The following is a 15,735-nucleotide window of genomic DNA, read 5'->3' as shown; positions in this document are numbered from 1 at the left end:
CACACATACATGCAATCACACATTCAAATCCAATCAGAAAGATTTCATACTAGAATGCACTGCTATATTAGTACCAGAAAAGTTTCAACATTGTTGTATGTCAATCTGCCTGTAAAGCACATAAGACACTTTTCACTGTACCTCAGTACATGCGACAGTAACAAATCAAATCAAATGTCATGGTTATATATTTATACCTGCAAACATAATAAAATAATAAAAATAATAAAATCTGTACACTACTTCTTCCAAAACAACGTAGCGAATAGACAAGCTGCATTGTAATAAGATGGTTTTCTAGTGGTCAAGTGACCTCTCGTCTTATTAAAGCAACATACAGCTAAAATAAAAACAAAGCCTTTGGAGAAACTCAGTAGGTACGGCAGCACTCAAGCAGAGACAAACGGAATTCATGTTTCGAGTCCAATATAACTCTTCTTTGGAACTCAGTTCTCAGTAACTCAGAACTCAGTAATTTGAAGCACTAATTACCTTGATGGGAGTCTGTTCCATTTGTTCACTATTCTGTGTTAGGGAATAATTTCCCAATACTTAATCTTGATCATGGTTTATGAACCTTGCATTAGATCCTACAGTCTTCAGATAATTTAATAACTTGCTTACTCAAACTTTATCTGTACCTTTAATTAGTTTAAAACTTTGCAATATATCTCATTTTGGTCTGGCTTTGTCCACATAAAAATAACTATAAATGTGCTGCACAACATCTGGACTCATTCTCCTCAAAGCCTTGCCAATGCATTAACCTATTGTTTGAAACAGAACACAGGATTTCCAGGCTCATGAGAGGCTGAATAAGGAGCAAGGTGGGCACAACAATTCACAGCCCCTCTAGCTTGTCATCTCATTTATGGACCTTTAATATGGAGCGAAAGGAAGCAGCAGAGTTGACATCAGCAAGAGTCTGCCAGCCAATTAAGAATAACCCATGGCCTTTTCCAGGGGATCTAGTATTCTGAGGCAGGGTTTGAGCTCGTTCCTCATCTGTCTGAACACGGCTGCAGCCACAGACCCCCAGTGGACTGTTAAACTGATGCCTCTTATTCCTGATTGGCATTGTTTCCATGATTCAGATTTTCCTTCACAGTTCACTTATGCTGAGTGCCACTCTGAGGACCCCTTGTGATCACTTTTTGTCAAAGCTCATGCAGTCAACAAATGATATTTATATACTCATAAGAAATAAGTGTGGGGAAATCTTTCAACCCGTTGTATCTGTATTCCATATTCAATTAGATCATGAGTGATCAAACTTGTAGCCTTAATGTCTCTTATCTGCCTATCCTCCATAACCGCAACTCCTTTGTAGATTAATAATTTAACTCACCCTTGAACATATTCACTAAACCAACATCCACTGCCCTCTGTGTCAGAGAATTCCAAGGAGTAATGATTCACTTGGGGAAGATATTTCTCCTTGCGTCTAACGTAAATGAGAGACCCCTTCACTTAAAACTGTGCCCCATAGTTGTAGATTCACCCACAAAAGGAAACATTCTCTCAGTACTTGCCCTTTAAAGTGCCCTTAGAAACGTGTATGTTTCAATAAGGTCACTTCCCATTCTTCTAAACTCCAGTGGGTATAGATAAACTTTCACATAATTCCCTCATTCTAACAAACTGCTTCACAAACCTTCTTATGAACTACCTTAAAATACAAGTATATCCTTCCTTAAGTAAGAAAAGCCAATACTGTGTACTGGCTAACGCTCTATAGTGTTGTAGCAAGACTTCCCCATTTTTATATGCTACCTCCCTTTTGCAATGAAGGCCAAAATTTTAATGTGACTTTTAATTACTTCCATTGTCGCTGCATTTTTATATTTTCTGATTCACGTACACTGACCCCTCTGAGCTGAATTATTTATTTCAAAGTATTTACTCTATATGCTAAAATAGTCAATAAAATGGCAATTGACCTCCTGCACACCACATTCTGTACACAGTGACTGCACATGTACAGACTGCCCACCTTTATTTCGTGCTGACTATTTAAGTTGAGGATCTGCAAGCTGGAATAATGGCCCTGACAGCAAGTGTTGGAGTTGTGAGGAAGGGTCTGTGCAGGGTCCAGCCTCCTTTTTGCCTGGGAGTGACAGGAAAATTGTGATAATACTGGGAGGCTGCCAAGAGATTGGGAGAAATACAGAGGCAGCTAGGAGGTAGAAGAACAGGGATGCTGCAAAGAAGAGAGATCAACTTCAAAACAAAATTTTTTAACAATTCGTTTGTCATTCCAGATTTGTTATTTTACACACAGCAATGCCATCTTCAGACAGGCAGCTGCTTCCTGTCACTTGATAATGATGTTGACTGTGTTTCTGTCTTTGCGCTATCTAAAAGTGGAACTTATAGGACACTCTTCCCACTTAGATAGCATCATTAGCAAGGCATAACATTTAAAATGCTTCATAAGTGTATTATCCAACTCAATTTAACACTAAAACACATATGGATATATGAAGGCTGATAACCAAAATATTGACCAAACAGGTAGATTTTGAAAAGTGTTGGAACCGGGACAGTGAGGAGGGATTTGACAGGGAATTCCCGAGGTGAGGGCTGCAGGAGTAGCCATCATTGGTACAGTGACTATGATCAGGAAGGAGTGCACATACCTCAGAGGATTGGAGAGCTGAAGGAGATTACAGAAATAGAAAGAGATTAGGCCATTGAGTGACTTAAAAAAAATATTTAAAATGAGCATTGTTTAACCTGGTGACAAAGTACATCCATTAGTACAGGTGATGGGTGAACGGGGCATTGCTATGTGCTAAGAAATGAGCAGCAGAGTATTGGACAACCTCAATTTGTGGAGGGTAGAATATAGGAGACTGACCAGGGTGCACTAGAATAGTTCAAGTCTCAAGGTGACAAAGATATTGATGAAGGTTTTAACAGCAGATGAGCTGACATGACAGGAGATGACAACAATAAAGAGGTGGAAATAGGTTACTGGACATGTTACAAATCAGGTCTGCTGATATCCTTAAATCTTTCAAGTTCTAAAATCAGTGTGATTGTTTCAACAGACCACAACATTATGAAAGCCAACCCAGCAATGAGATTAACCATCCAACTATTCATCTCTAATGTTCATAACGCACAAGGTTAATGTTGAGATATTAGAGTGCTATTTTAGTATTCTTCAACAAGTTAAAACATATCACTACATCCTAAAATTTTCATAACTGAATCAAAGGTCTGCATGAAATGTTCAAATACCACATCAGTCACAATGGCTTCCTCTAACTGCAATCAGATTACTTTACACAGATTACTTTTCCGATGTAATTACATCTTGTACATGTGGCAGAAGCATTGATAAAGGTCTCTAAGCCAATGGAAGGAAGTCAAATAGGCTAATGGCAACTCTCCAATGTTAGGCAAGCTCAGCTAAATTGCCAGCACGTGTCAATGAAAACAGCCAGAAGATTTATGGAAGGATTTTACTATTGTCTGACTGGAAATGTGGTCATTCTGGATAAGTGGTGCTGGAAGAGCACAGCAGTTCAGGCAGCATCCAAGTAGCTTCAAAATCAACGTTTCAGGCAAAAGCCCTTCATCAGGAATAAAGGCAGTGAGCCTGAAGTGTGGAGAGATAAGCTAGAGGAGGGTGGGGGTGGGGAGAGAGTAGCATAGAGTACAATGGGTGAGTGGGGGAGGGGATGAAGGTGAAAGGTCAAGGAGGAGAGGGTGGAGTGGATAGGTGGAAAAGGAGATAGGCAGGTAGGACAAGTCCGGGCAAGTCAAGGGGACAGTTACTGAGCTGGAAGTTTAGAACTAGGGTGAGGTGGGGGAAGGGGAAATGAGGAAACTGTTGAAGTCCACAGTGATGCCCTGGGTTTGAAGTTGAGCCGTTCTTCCTCCAGGCATCTGGTGGTGAGAGAGCGGCGGTAAAGGAGGCCCAGGACCTCCATGTCCTCGGCAGAGTGGGAGGGGGAGTTGAAATGTTGGGCCACGGGGCGGTGTGGTTGATTGGTGCGGGTGTCCCGGAGATGTTCCCTACAGCGCTCTGCTAGGAGGCGCCCAGTCTCCCCAATGTAGAGGAGACCGCATCGGGAGCAACGGATACAATAAATGATATTAGTGGATGTGCAAGTAAAACTTTGATGGATGTGGAAGGCTCCTTTAGGGCCTTGGATAGAGGTGAGGGAGGACGTGTGGGCGCAGGTTTTACAGTTCCTGCAGTGGCAGGGGAAAGTGCCAGGATTGGAGGGTGGGTTGTTTGGGGGCGTGGACCTGACCAGGTAGTCACGGAGGCAACGGTCTTTGCGGAAGGCGGAAAGGGGTGGGGAGGGAAATATATCCCTGGTAGTGGGGTCTGTTTGGAGGTAGCGGAAATGTCGGCGGATGATTTGGTTTATGCGAAGGTTGGTAGGGTGGAAGGTGAGCACCAGGGGCGTTCTGTCCTTGTTACGGTTGGAGGGGTAGGGTCTGAGGGCGGAGGTGCGGGATGTGGACGAGATGCGTTGGAGGGCATCTTTAACCACGTGGGAAGGGAAATTGCGGTCTCTAAAGAAGGAGGCCATCTGGTGTGTTCTGTGGTGGAACTGATCCTCCTGGGAGCAGATCCGGCGGAGGCGGAGGAATTGGGAATACGGTCATTCCTTCCTTGCCTCCAGGTTAAACACTATAAGCAAAGGAAATTCCAAGTTTTGTTTCATATCTATTTACCATTAGTGAGAAATAGTCTTAATCGGCAAGGTTCACTAGCTAAATAAATTTGATTTGTTTTGTAAGAAGTTGCTTTTCCAATTTATAACTGTAATCTAATTCTGATGATTATTGATCTCTGCCACAGACATATCAGGTACAAACAATGCAGTCAAAAGGAAGGCTCTGTGACTGTTCAAGGCTCTGTCATTTCATAAATATTCCAATTTGTTTTTGGCAACTGTTGAATGAAACAGAACTTTCCTGTTTCAGAACTTAATTTACATCTCTCCTTAATCCCTTCTCTTTGAAATAACAGTGTAAAATCAATGACGCACTGGCGGGACTGGGCTCTGCTAGATGTTGTCCTGCCAGCACTCTCACACTAGATGGCACTGGAGATTATCCAATGCATCTTTCCTCCCCTTTACTACCTAATGAAATCAGGTCGTGGGTCATCATTGACATGTCATATAACACAGAGGTTTCAAAGTATGGCCATTTCTGTGGTCAAACATTGATTTTTTTTTTAAACTGCAGCCACAGTAAAATTTTGTTCTGTTCAGTAAATCTGTTTACTTGAAGAATTTGGATTTGTGTATCTTTATCAATTGTGCAAAAAGTCAAACCCAACGTTCAGGTGATGTACTGTTACAAAACAGGACTGACTAATCCAGCATTGGCTGCTAAAGGATATGGACAAGTTGAAAATTGTAGCAATTTTTAATGTAGAAATGGAGGCATACTGCATTTCCAGAGTTGGGGCTTGTAATTGGACTATAGCAGACATTACATATCCACATCAGGTGCAGGGTCATATGGGAAAAACAGAAGTGGCAATGTGTCGTGGTTATCAGTATGGGCACTGCCAACATACCCACGTGCACTGAGGGAGAGAGGGGAGTGTTTGATCATTCTGCTTGTGTTGCAGTGAGGAAGGAGAAGTCCCACCATGTCCTGGGTTGTGATTTTGGTTAGCTTTTTAGTGTATGTTTGTATAAGGGTTTCAGGAACCTTGAGCAACATTGCAATGATGTCACAGTATAAAGAGTACAATGTGGACAGAGTTAAGAAAGATGTGTAGAGAAATGTCTGGAGTAGTTTGTCTAACATTAGGCAATAACGTTCATGGACCAGTCTTTAAGTAATGTTATGCCTCATTGCCAGCTGGAAATCAAGCTTTGCTATTCCCAGAGTTGTCACAAAGTTAAAGATTTTTAAAATTATGCAGAATTCCTAATTTACCTATCCTTAAGACCCACATCAACAGAAAGGATGGGCCAGATTTCTGTACTTAATAAGAATTGCTACTGATTACAAAAAAAAACTCTAGCTAGATGTTAACGTTATGAACCATCGACATGTAAGTCTATTAATTAAAACTCTAACTCTCATAAAAACATTCCCTTTTACACACAGACAGGGAAAAAGACGTCAGTTTTACCAGCAGAGGGAAAGACTGGGAAGATAGTTCAGTGGTTTCTGTTCACGGGTTTTTGCTGAGGTTATTCTTATGCTGATCAGAACACTGCTTCTGATCTTCCCTCTCCAGATCCTTTCACTTGTTTGCAAGAAGCAGAGTGACTGGCTCAGACTTATGAAGTCCTCTGACTTATTATTTAAGTCACTTAGAGCAACTGCTGAAGGAAAAGTAAAACTGGGGTTTATTCATGCTTAAAGCAATTTTATGAAAGAGAATAGAGACACCTCCTGAGTGTGGAAATCTGATGGCTTCTCTCAATCTTGTTCACAGCCCCACACTGTTAAACTGCCTGGAAGCTAATCACCTAGTTTTGACATTGATAACTCATCCACACACCAATCCACATGTTGCCAAGTGAATCTCCACTTTTTGATTCCAGCTTATCTGCAAATTATTCACTATAGCTTGAGCCAGCAGCTGTGCAAACATCACTTCTAACGAGTGGGTCACTTACTTTCAAAACGTGCAGCACTGACTCAACAATCCCCGGTTTTTGAAACATTTCACACCACAATACAGAAGGATAAAAAGACTCACTTTACAATAAAGTATCAAGGCTAGAGGCTGGTATGTTTCTGAATGCTAATTATCATACGATTTAAGCTTAATACATAGTAAACCGTGTTTTGAAAAGCATGAAAGTATTCTTAACCTTGCCTTATCTCTGACCAGTCTGTCTAAATCTAAATTCTTGGATTTGAGCAGATGACAAAAGAAAAAATACAGTCTATGCTGGGCAATAAGTTGTGTGGTTATAACAGAGAGTATAGCAGAGGGACCCGGGTTTATTCAGTGGTGACATGTGGTCATACAGAAGCAGCTACAGACTGTATTGGATCAAAAACTATGCAACCATATAAAGCAAGAACATCCCACTCTGCACAGCCAGCGGTGGGGCTTGAACAGATGGTACAGTCAGCATGAGCCTCTTACTTCCGCGAGTAAGGCATCCAGTGCAATCAGTAGTAGACAGCAAGCTATTTGAGTGTAGCAGAGGTTACAGTCAACAGTGGACTTCGAGCTTGAAGAAATGTTAGAAGGTTAAGAGATCTCAAAAGAAGCATTTTAAACAATGAAGTTAAAATATTGAGAAGGAAAAATCAAAATTAGTTTTAATGGGTAAAAGAAAAGAAAGAGTCCCGATTATATGTGCAGCGTGAACAAATAAAATTGAGACTTATTTGGTAACAGGAATAGGATAATACGAGCAACATATCTACTCCTCCCAGGACAATAACCCTGCAAAATGAAGTAAATTGGAAACTCATTGAATGTAATAAGGATGCTGCAGTTTTTAAATGGTGATGTGTTAAAATGTAATTTTACTACTAATTGCAAAGCCGGCAGTGCCTATGCGATCGAACGGCTGACTGATTAAATTAGATTAGACGTGTTGAGATAATTTCGCTCGTATTCTTTATAGGATTTTATATGGAGAAAATGATCAGGAACTGTTTGAATGACTGCTTATCTAGACGTGATTTAAATAGCTTGTTGGCTGCAAAGTTCTTTGAGATGTTCTGGGATCATAAAAGATGCACCATTAGTCAAAGTTCTTTCTTTAAATGACATTAAGTTGTACTGAATACACGAGCACTTCGAGTGTCACACAACACTCAGTAAGACAGACTGACTTTCTTTAAACTATATCAGCCAGTTTAATGTATCACACTCTCAAAGATAAGCACAGCTCCTTTCACCTTTTTCAAATGACTTAAAATCAGTCTCACTCTATTGAAGAATAAATATTAATAACCCAATAAGATAGTTATGTTAAATAGGCAACATAACAAACAAATTGCGATGTTCAATCCACATTTTACAATTTTCAAAGTAGTTTATACTTTATTTGACTCCTTTGTTTTTACTGGATTCAAGTCATACTGTGCAACATTAATAATGCATTCATTTTCTGTGCACTACTTGTCCAAAATCTTTCCTTATTAAGTATTCTCACAGATATATATTATCCTCTGCAAACTATCCATAGCACATCAGGGTGTACACTGTTCTCTCAGCATGTTTCACATATCTCAGGATGTCCACGTCTCTCCTCACATAATCCAAATACATTATCCTCCATACATAATTTTCTGTGCCTCAGCAGGCACACCATGTCACAATAGTGGACCATCAATTTTCAATTTCTATCATCTGATTTTAAGATGGTCATCTAACCAAGCTCAGAAAACCACTGTGAAATAAACAAAAATAGTTTGAGTTGAAATTAGCACTTGTATCAATGGGCCCTGAAATTCAGCCAGATGTAAAGAAACCATCATTTCTGAGTTTTGATTTACACCTTGCTAGACATTTCACATATTGGAATGAATGACACCTGCAATTTATCCCGTTCGGTAAACGACAATGGTGTGTGACATGGGAATGCACAAGTAAACTGTATTTCTGGAAACAGTTTTTGAGCACAGCAGAGAAGGATAATGGTTTTATAATACATAACTGAAAGAGATTTTCTCTCTCTTTCTCCCTCTGGTTAGCACTGCTGCCTCACAGCGCCAGAGACCTGGGTTCAATTCCCACCTCAGGCGACTGACTGTGTGGAGTTTGCACATTCTCCCCGTGTCTGCGTGGGTTTCCTCCGGGTGCTCCGGTTTCCTCCCACAGTCCAGATGTGCAGGTCAGGTGAATTGGCTATGCTAAATTGCCCGTAGTGTTAGGTAGGAGTTGATGTAGGGGTATGGGTGTGTTGCGCTTCGGCGGGGCGGTGTGGACTTGTTGGGCCGAAGGGCCTGTTTCCACACTGTAAGTAATCTAATCTCTCCCCTCCTCCTTCCTGTTTGCTTCAGCCTATTGAGGAACAACACCTTGTGAGTAAACAAATTAGAGAAACATCTCTTCACTGAAACACTCAAGGATATTTATAGATGGAGCCACTGCTGAGGATATAACACATCCATTAAACAACCATGGTTGCAAGTTCAGATATAACACCTCAAGGACATTTTATAAAAAATCTACACCTCCTTGACTTTCCTTCTATGCTGGACACACTCTCCTTTATACACTTTATACCTGTTTGATGTAATTTATTATTTCTTTCAGCGTCAGTAAACAAAATTTTTTTTGTCAGAAGAAAACCTTTTAATTGGTTCGTCAATTTTGACGAGAACAATGTTTTAATTGAAGTGTGATATAGCTGCATGCCAAAAACAAAGAATTAAAAATAATTGCTTTGAATAATTGAGGGGCTTTAAAAAAGGGCTTAATTCACCTATCCTCACCTGGTTATAACAATTACCTTTCTGCACGACTCACACGATACATGCGAATACGTATTTTGTATACAATATTCTGCAATCCATCCAAATATCTCAGGCTGGCAAATGATTTTTTTCCCCCAAGTACTTTGAGGCATACACTGGCCTTTCAGCTCTACTCTCACTAACTTTGGATGTACATTATTTTTCTCATCGCTGTTATGACATCCCAAAGTGTATAGTGCGGTCCTGAGCTGTCAGCAACAGCTCATACATATATCCCCCTATCTACTAACATATCCTGAAGTTATATGTCAACTTCTTTACCCACAATATTTTAAACTGACTGATGGCATTGTTTCTCATGTAAGCTTAAGAAAGATAAAGGAGTTTTTGGGTTCTTCCTCATGTAGTTTAACTCCTTGAATCTCTGAGCTGAATGGTAAGGAGTATGTTAGATTTCTCAAGGAAAGCACTCTGCCACAACTAATTAAAATAAGTAAGAACTTAGATGATTGTAGTGAAATGCAAGCCTCTCCATGGTGCTGACACCATCAACAATAAATTTCGAAACAGCCTCATTCTGTCATTTTGTGGTTAAAATCTGCGGGGCCCATATGATTCACAATTGGGCAGAACATCCAAGGGATGAAATATCACTCGACTAGGAAAGGTTTGTCAGCAACATCTATTGAATTTCTGAAGGCAGTCACACTTAACCCAGGACTTGACAGGGATGCTGATGAGTTTGTTGACAGAATGGCCAACGATCTTTAATGTCAAGGCAACACAACATCTCCCCTTTGTTATCTGATACCAGTCACTCCTTCCATTGAATGATGAGCTGCAAAATCTTTCTTCTCTTAAGAACAACTCAAGTGATTTGGGCATTGGATGAATATTTAGAAAAAAAATGACATTCAGCGATATGGGAGAAAGGAAGGCAATTTGGAATTAGTAATAGAACCAGTACAAACATGATGGGTCAAATGGCCTCCTTCTTTGTCATAACAGCTCTGTGATTCTGGTAGGTGTTTAAAAATGTGGTTTGCAATCAAAACACCATTGTTCACAGAGCTCCATATGTACTCTTCATTCTCCAAGATCTTTAAAATGTTCAACAGAGCTGCTTTTATGCTTGCGAAATCTTTTTTGGAATCAGGTCAGCTAAACAAAAAAGTACCCCACATGATAGCTTGAGGGGGTTTAAGGAAAAGAGTGTTTTGCAAAACTTAGCCAAAATATTTAGAGAAATAAATTAGGAATGAATTTTTGAACTGTATCCAATTTGGCACTGCTTATTTATTTGTCAATTGAAACAATTCTCCTAGCCTTGGTTGGCAGTATGGGGTCAATACAAACAGCAAAGGGACAGAGATACAGATACATTTACAGCTGAATTAAATCCAATGGGTCATATCTGTCTCAGTGAATTAACAATTCTATTGGAACGGTGCTTTAACGAGTATCTTAATCAGTACCCTATCCTGTGGGTTTGTCTGAATATCAAATAGACACAGAGTCATGTTAGCCTTGATGTTTTCCTGATTTTATCGATTTTCTCACTGCAACTCACAGAGAACGAGCAACCAGTTGGATAAAGTGCCAAAAGGTCACATCATTATGAGCCACTACCTACACGAAAGGAGTGTTCAGGGAAAAAAAAACACTGAAGGGAAAAATTATCCTCCTGTATAATGATGGTGAAGTCCATAGAACTGGGAAAAAATGCATTTATCAAGCATTACTGTAAGAATGGGAAGATCATTCCAGTAGAGGGCAATGAAGTATCAAGGAATGAGTTACCGAAGTTATTGGTGATGAAATGGCAGGTAGCAGCTCCACTGCTTGAATGAAGGATGGATGCACATTTATCTTTCAAAGCTGAGGCAGACCTAAATAGACTAATCATGAAGTTGAAAGATGGAACAGAGAGGAGAGTAAGATGAGAAAAGAAAAGAGAAATGAGGACCTGGTAACAAGCAAAAAGCACGAACAGTTATAGAATAAGATGAATGGAAGAAACAATTATTGTCTTATTTAGAAGCCTTAGCAGTGACAACTCTGGAAAACAGAAGCACTGTTTCCCATTGATTCATTGAGGGAGGAGCACTCTTGTGAGTTTGGTGCTAATCTTTGCAAAACTGATCATGATCCATGCTTTACTTTAACATTACTTTGTATAAAAATGACTTTAATATCACATTATCTGCATTGTTCTCTTGCCGCTGTAATCTATTGGCTTTTACAAGCTAAGTTTGCCACTACCTCATAATCCGTGCGGTTTCCAGATTTTGTGATTTCCTGCCACAGGGACCTTGATTCCTTAATGATTTTGAAAAAAATCTAAGATATACAAAGAAACAATTGCTTTGGAATAATAGGTAGTAAACTTGATGAAAACAGGCACCCACCACATCAAAAGCAAGCAAGGATGGTAGTTAACCACTTGATGAACACACAACAAATGCACTGGATATTGCTTATCAAAATCTGCATACATTATAATACAGAACAACATGGCAATAAAAGGCTGAGTCAATGGAACTGATTCTGCAGACTTACAGAGAAAAAATTGCCTATGAGGCCTTCCTTTTACGTTATAGCCATGAAATTCTCATATACTTCAGTGTGGATCTGTGTTGATAGTGTATTATAAACCAAAACAGAAACAATGATCCTTTGTCACCACCTCTACCCTTCTTTAAATTTACATAAGGGCTGTGCCTGATATCATTCACCTGCCTGTGAAAACAGGTTTAGAAATACTATTTAGGAAGGTTAATGCCTGTGGAAAACTGGGAAAGTGCTCAAAATTTCTGTTTCTCCATTTGACTATTTTTCAGCAGGTCACAACTCTGGCTTCAGCTCTGCATCCAAACTTTTACATGGTTTACATGACAAAACAAACAGCCATTTGTCAGAGTGACAGCCAGAGAATGAGAGGAAGTGAACAGCCTTCCTTCTCTAACAGCGAAAGAAAGCAAAATAACACAACGAGAAGTAGCTGAAAGGGAGCATTCCACTCAAGCTTGGCTCTCCGTTACAATACAACTGGCACGTCGCTGACATTGAAAGGGCACTTTATTAACTGGAAGCTATAACAGTCTCATTTGTGCTCCCTCAAAAATAAAATTCACTCAAAATGAAATGGAGATTCAAATGCCCAATACTAATTCATGCTACTTTCAATATTTGTAAAACTTTTCATGAGCGTTCTGTGCAGATTTTCTATTTACATTCTTGTCCTAATTTGCTCCTCTTTTGCACACTAGAGTATAATAGTATTGGCCTTCCTCTGGTACTTTACAAATATGATCATTTTCTTACCAGTAAGCCTATTCAGTCTTGGATGGCCATTCAATTACAGAAGTAGCTAAACCTTTCCTAACCAGATGTACACACTTTTCATCAGGGGTTGTTAAGTAGCAATTAGGTACAAGATCCTTGCACTGCTTTCTGTTCCTTCACCCAAGACTGTTAAGGGCAACTGCAGTGCTCCACCACCGCTTTCACAGAGTTTGACTAACTGAATACATAGGTGAGTTCCACGCATAATGTGAATACATATATAATTAGTCAGTGGCATAGTAGGTCAACACAAACTAGTCCCATTGACTTGAACTGGATAATTCCACAAGCCCAAGAACCAAAGAAGATGCACTCACCACAGAAAGGATACTATGCATTGGCACCTTAACCCTAATGAACGAAATGCATATTCACTGTTGCCAGAGAACGATCATAGTCAGAAAGAAAATGTGACTGCCAGAAGTGCCTAGGCCTGTTAAAAATGGTAAACATTTTTGTTCCATAGTGAAGGTTAAAGCTATGCAAACATTTAAGCATCTAGAACTGTAACTGTGGCAGTGGTTGCATTGGTCAGTCATTTTGCACCATGCATTGAACTGTCTCGTTCTGACAAATGGTCAATAAATCTGCAAGTTATCTGTCACGAATCTGCTAAGTGCACTTTGTGAGTACGAAGGACTCTAAAGTATACAAAGATGTATTCTAATAAACACATAAGGAGATGCAGATGAAATGCCCCACTTTCATTAAGAACAAAGATCAATACAGCACAGAAACAACCACTCTGGCTCACCAAGCCTGTGTCGATTCTTCATCATGATTTAGAATCTCCACTTATTGCCCAAATGCAGTTTCTATTCCTCTGACGGCCTTCCATTTATGTATCTATCAAGATATGCCTTAGACGTTGCTAACGTGCCTGCTTCCTCCACCTCCACCAGCAGTGCATCCCAGGCACCCACTACCCTCTGCGTGAAAACTTTTCCCCGCACTTCAGCCCTAAACTTATCCCATCTCATCATGAACCTGTATCCTTTCTAAGATGGCCTTTCCACTTTGGAAAAAGCCCCTGGCCATCCATCCTATCAATGCCTCTTATAAATTTGTAGACCTCTATCAGGTCACCACTCAGTCTCTGTCTTTTGAGTGAAAACAATCCGAGTTTATCCAACCTCTCCTCATACCTAAAATCCTCTAGACCAGGCGATATCCTGGTGAACTTCTTTGCATCCTTTCCAAAACATCTACATCCTTCTGGTAGTGTGTGGCAACCAGAACTACATACAATATTACGAATATAACCTAACTAAAGATTGCCAACTTTTATATTCAATGCCTCGATCGATGAAGGCAAGTGTATTAGAACATAGAACATAGAACATAGAAGAATACAGCGCAGTACAGGCCCTTTGGCCCTCGATGTTGCGCCGATCAAAGCCCACCTAACCTACACTAACCCACTATCCTCCATATACCTATCCAATGCCCGCTTAATTACCCATAAAGAGGGAGAGTCCACCACTGCTACTGGCAGGGCATTCCATGAACTTACGACTCGCTGAGTGAAGAACCTACCCCTAACATCAGTCCTATATCTACCCCCCCTTAATTTAAAGCTATGCCCCCTTGTAATAGCTGACTCCATACGTGGAAAAAGGTTCTCACTGTCAACCCTATCTAACCCCCTAATCATCTTGTACACCTCTATCAAGTCACCCCTAAACCTTCTTTTCTCCAATGAAAACAACAAAAACAAAAACAACATGTATTGTATGCATCCTTGACCAGTTTATCCACCTGTGAGAACTTTGGACTTGTATGTCCAAAGACCCTGTGTATGTCAATGCTCCTAAGAGTTCTGCCAATTATGGTATAATTCATACCTGATTTTGATCTTCCAAAATGTATCACCTTTGTCTTGATTAAACTCCATGTGCCACTGCTCTGCCCAAATCTGCAATCTATCTATACCCCACTATATCCATTTAAAAACTGTAAAACTCTGACCCACTATCTATTTTTATTTTTTATCCAGGGTGAAAAGAAACAAAAAGATGATTTTTTTAACAAAACTTTCTATACAAAAACATCAAAATTAAATTAATCAAATTTGATGCAGTACACTTAGCATTAAAAACCACAAAAATGTGTTTACAGTTTTAAAAATGTTATGTCATTAATCAATTTATTTCCTTGACGTCTGGAATTACATACACTGCCAATGAACAGGAAAAAGTTAGTTCAGGAGGTTATTTACATAAATGTTTAACAGCACTAGTGTAAGTACATTAATACTTAAAATAATGCATACACCTTTTCAATGCAGCAACCCAGTAATGAGGTGTCATGATTTTAATCTCCCATCAATAAGTTTCTGAAATTACAGTACATACTTGTGTAAAGCTTGGGTTTCTAAGACTAAATTTCATAGGGTCAACTTCATGAGAAATAATATTTTAGATAGATTGAAATCCACCCTCTGCCTTCATTCTGCCATCAATTAATTGTCAAGTAAGAACCTATTCACAGCACACACCACCTCCCCCCGCCCCCCCCCCCGCCCCCCAAACACAGCTCCAAAGATAGTATAAATATCTTTAATACTGATGTTTTAATCGTAAATTACTAAACAATCTCTATGGCTTGATTTCTTTGAATGAATCAGATTTATCAAATTCATCAAAAATGCTATATATACAAATTTATACAATTTAAGTCATTTTTCATTGTGTAAAAACTACTGCTACTTTGGCAGCATAACATGCACTCAATGCATTTTAAAATCCACAAGGTTAACCCTCTTCCTTGTTGCCAGAACCAAATAACATGCTCCTCGTCTGAATGGCATAATCATGTTGTGGTTCTGTTCGCCGAGCTGGGAATTTGTCTTGCAGACGTTTCGTCCCCTGTCTAGGTGACATCCTCAGTGCTTGGGAGCCTCCTGTGAAGTGCTTCTGTGAGCTTTCCTCCGGCATTTATAGTGGTTTGAATCTGCCGCTTCCGGTTGTCAGTTCCAGCTGTCCGCTGCAGTGGTCGGTATATACA

General features: G+C 39.8%; 1 protein-coding gene across 6 annotated transcripts in view; it reads right to left on the bottom strand.

The window, feature by feature from the left end:
* The window catches only part of ttc28 (tetratricopeptide repeat domain 28), a 760,569-nt gene that overhangs the window by 102,466 nt on the left and 642,368 nt on the right, over positions 1-15,735 (bottom strand). The window lies entirely within an intron of this gene.

Source organism: Chiloscyllium punctatum, chromosome 17 (genome assembly GCF_047496795.1).
Source record: "Chiloscyllium punctatum isolate Juve2018m chromosome 17, sChiPun1.3, whole genome shotgun sequence".
NCBI lineage: Eukaryota > Metazoa > Chordata > Chondrichthyes > Orectolobiformes > Hemiscylliidae > Chiloscyllium > Chiloscyllium punctatum.
The sequence above is the reverse complement of the archived record's forward strand: the minus strand, read 5'-3'. Positions and strand labels throughout refer to the sequence as shown.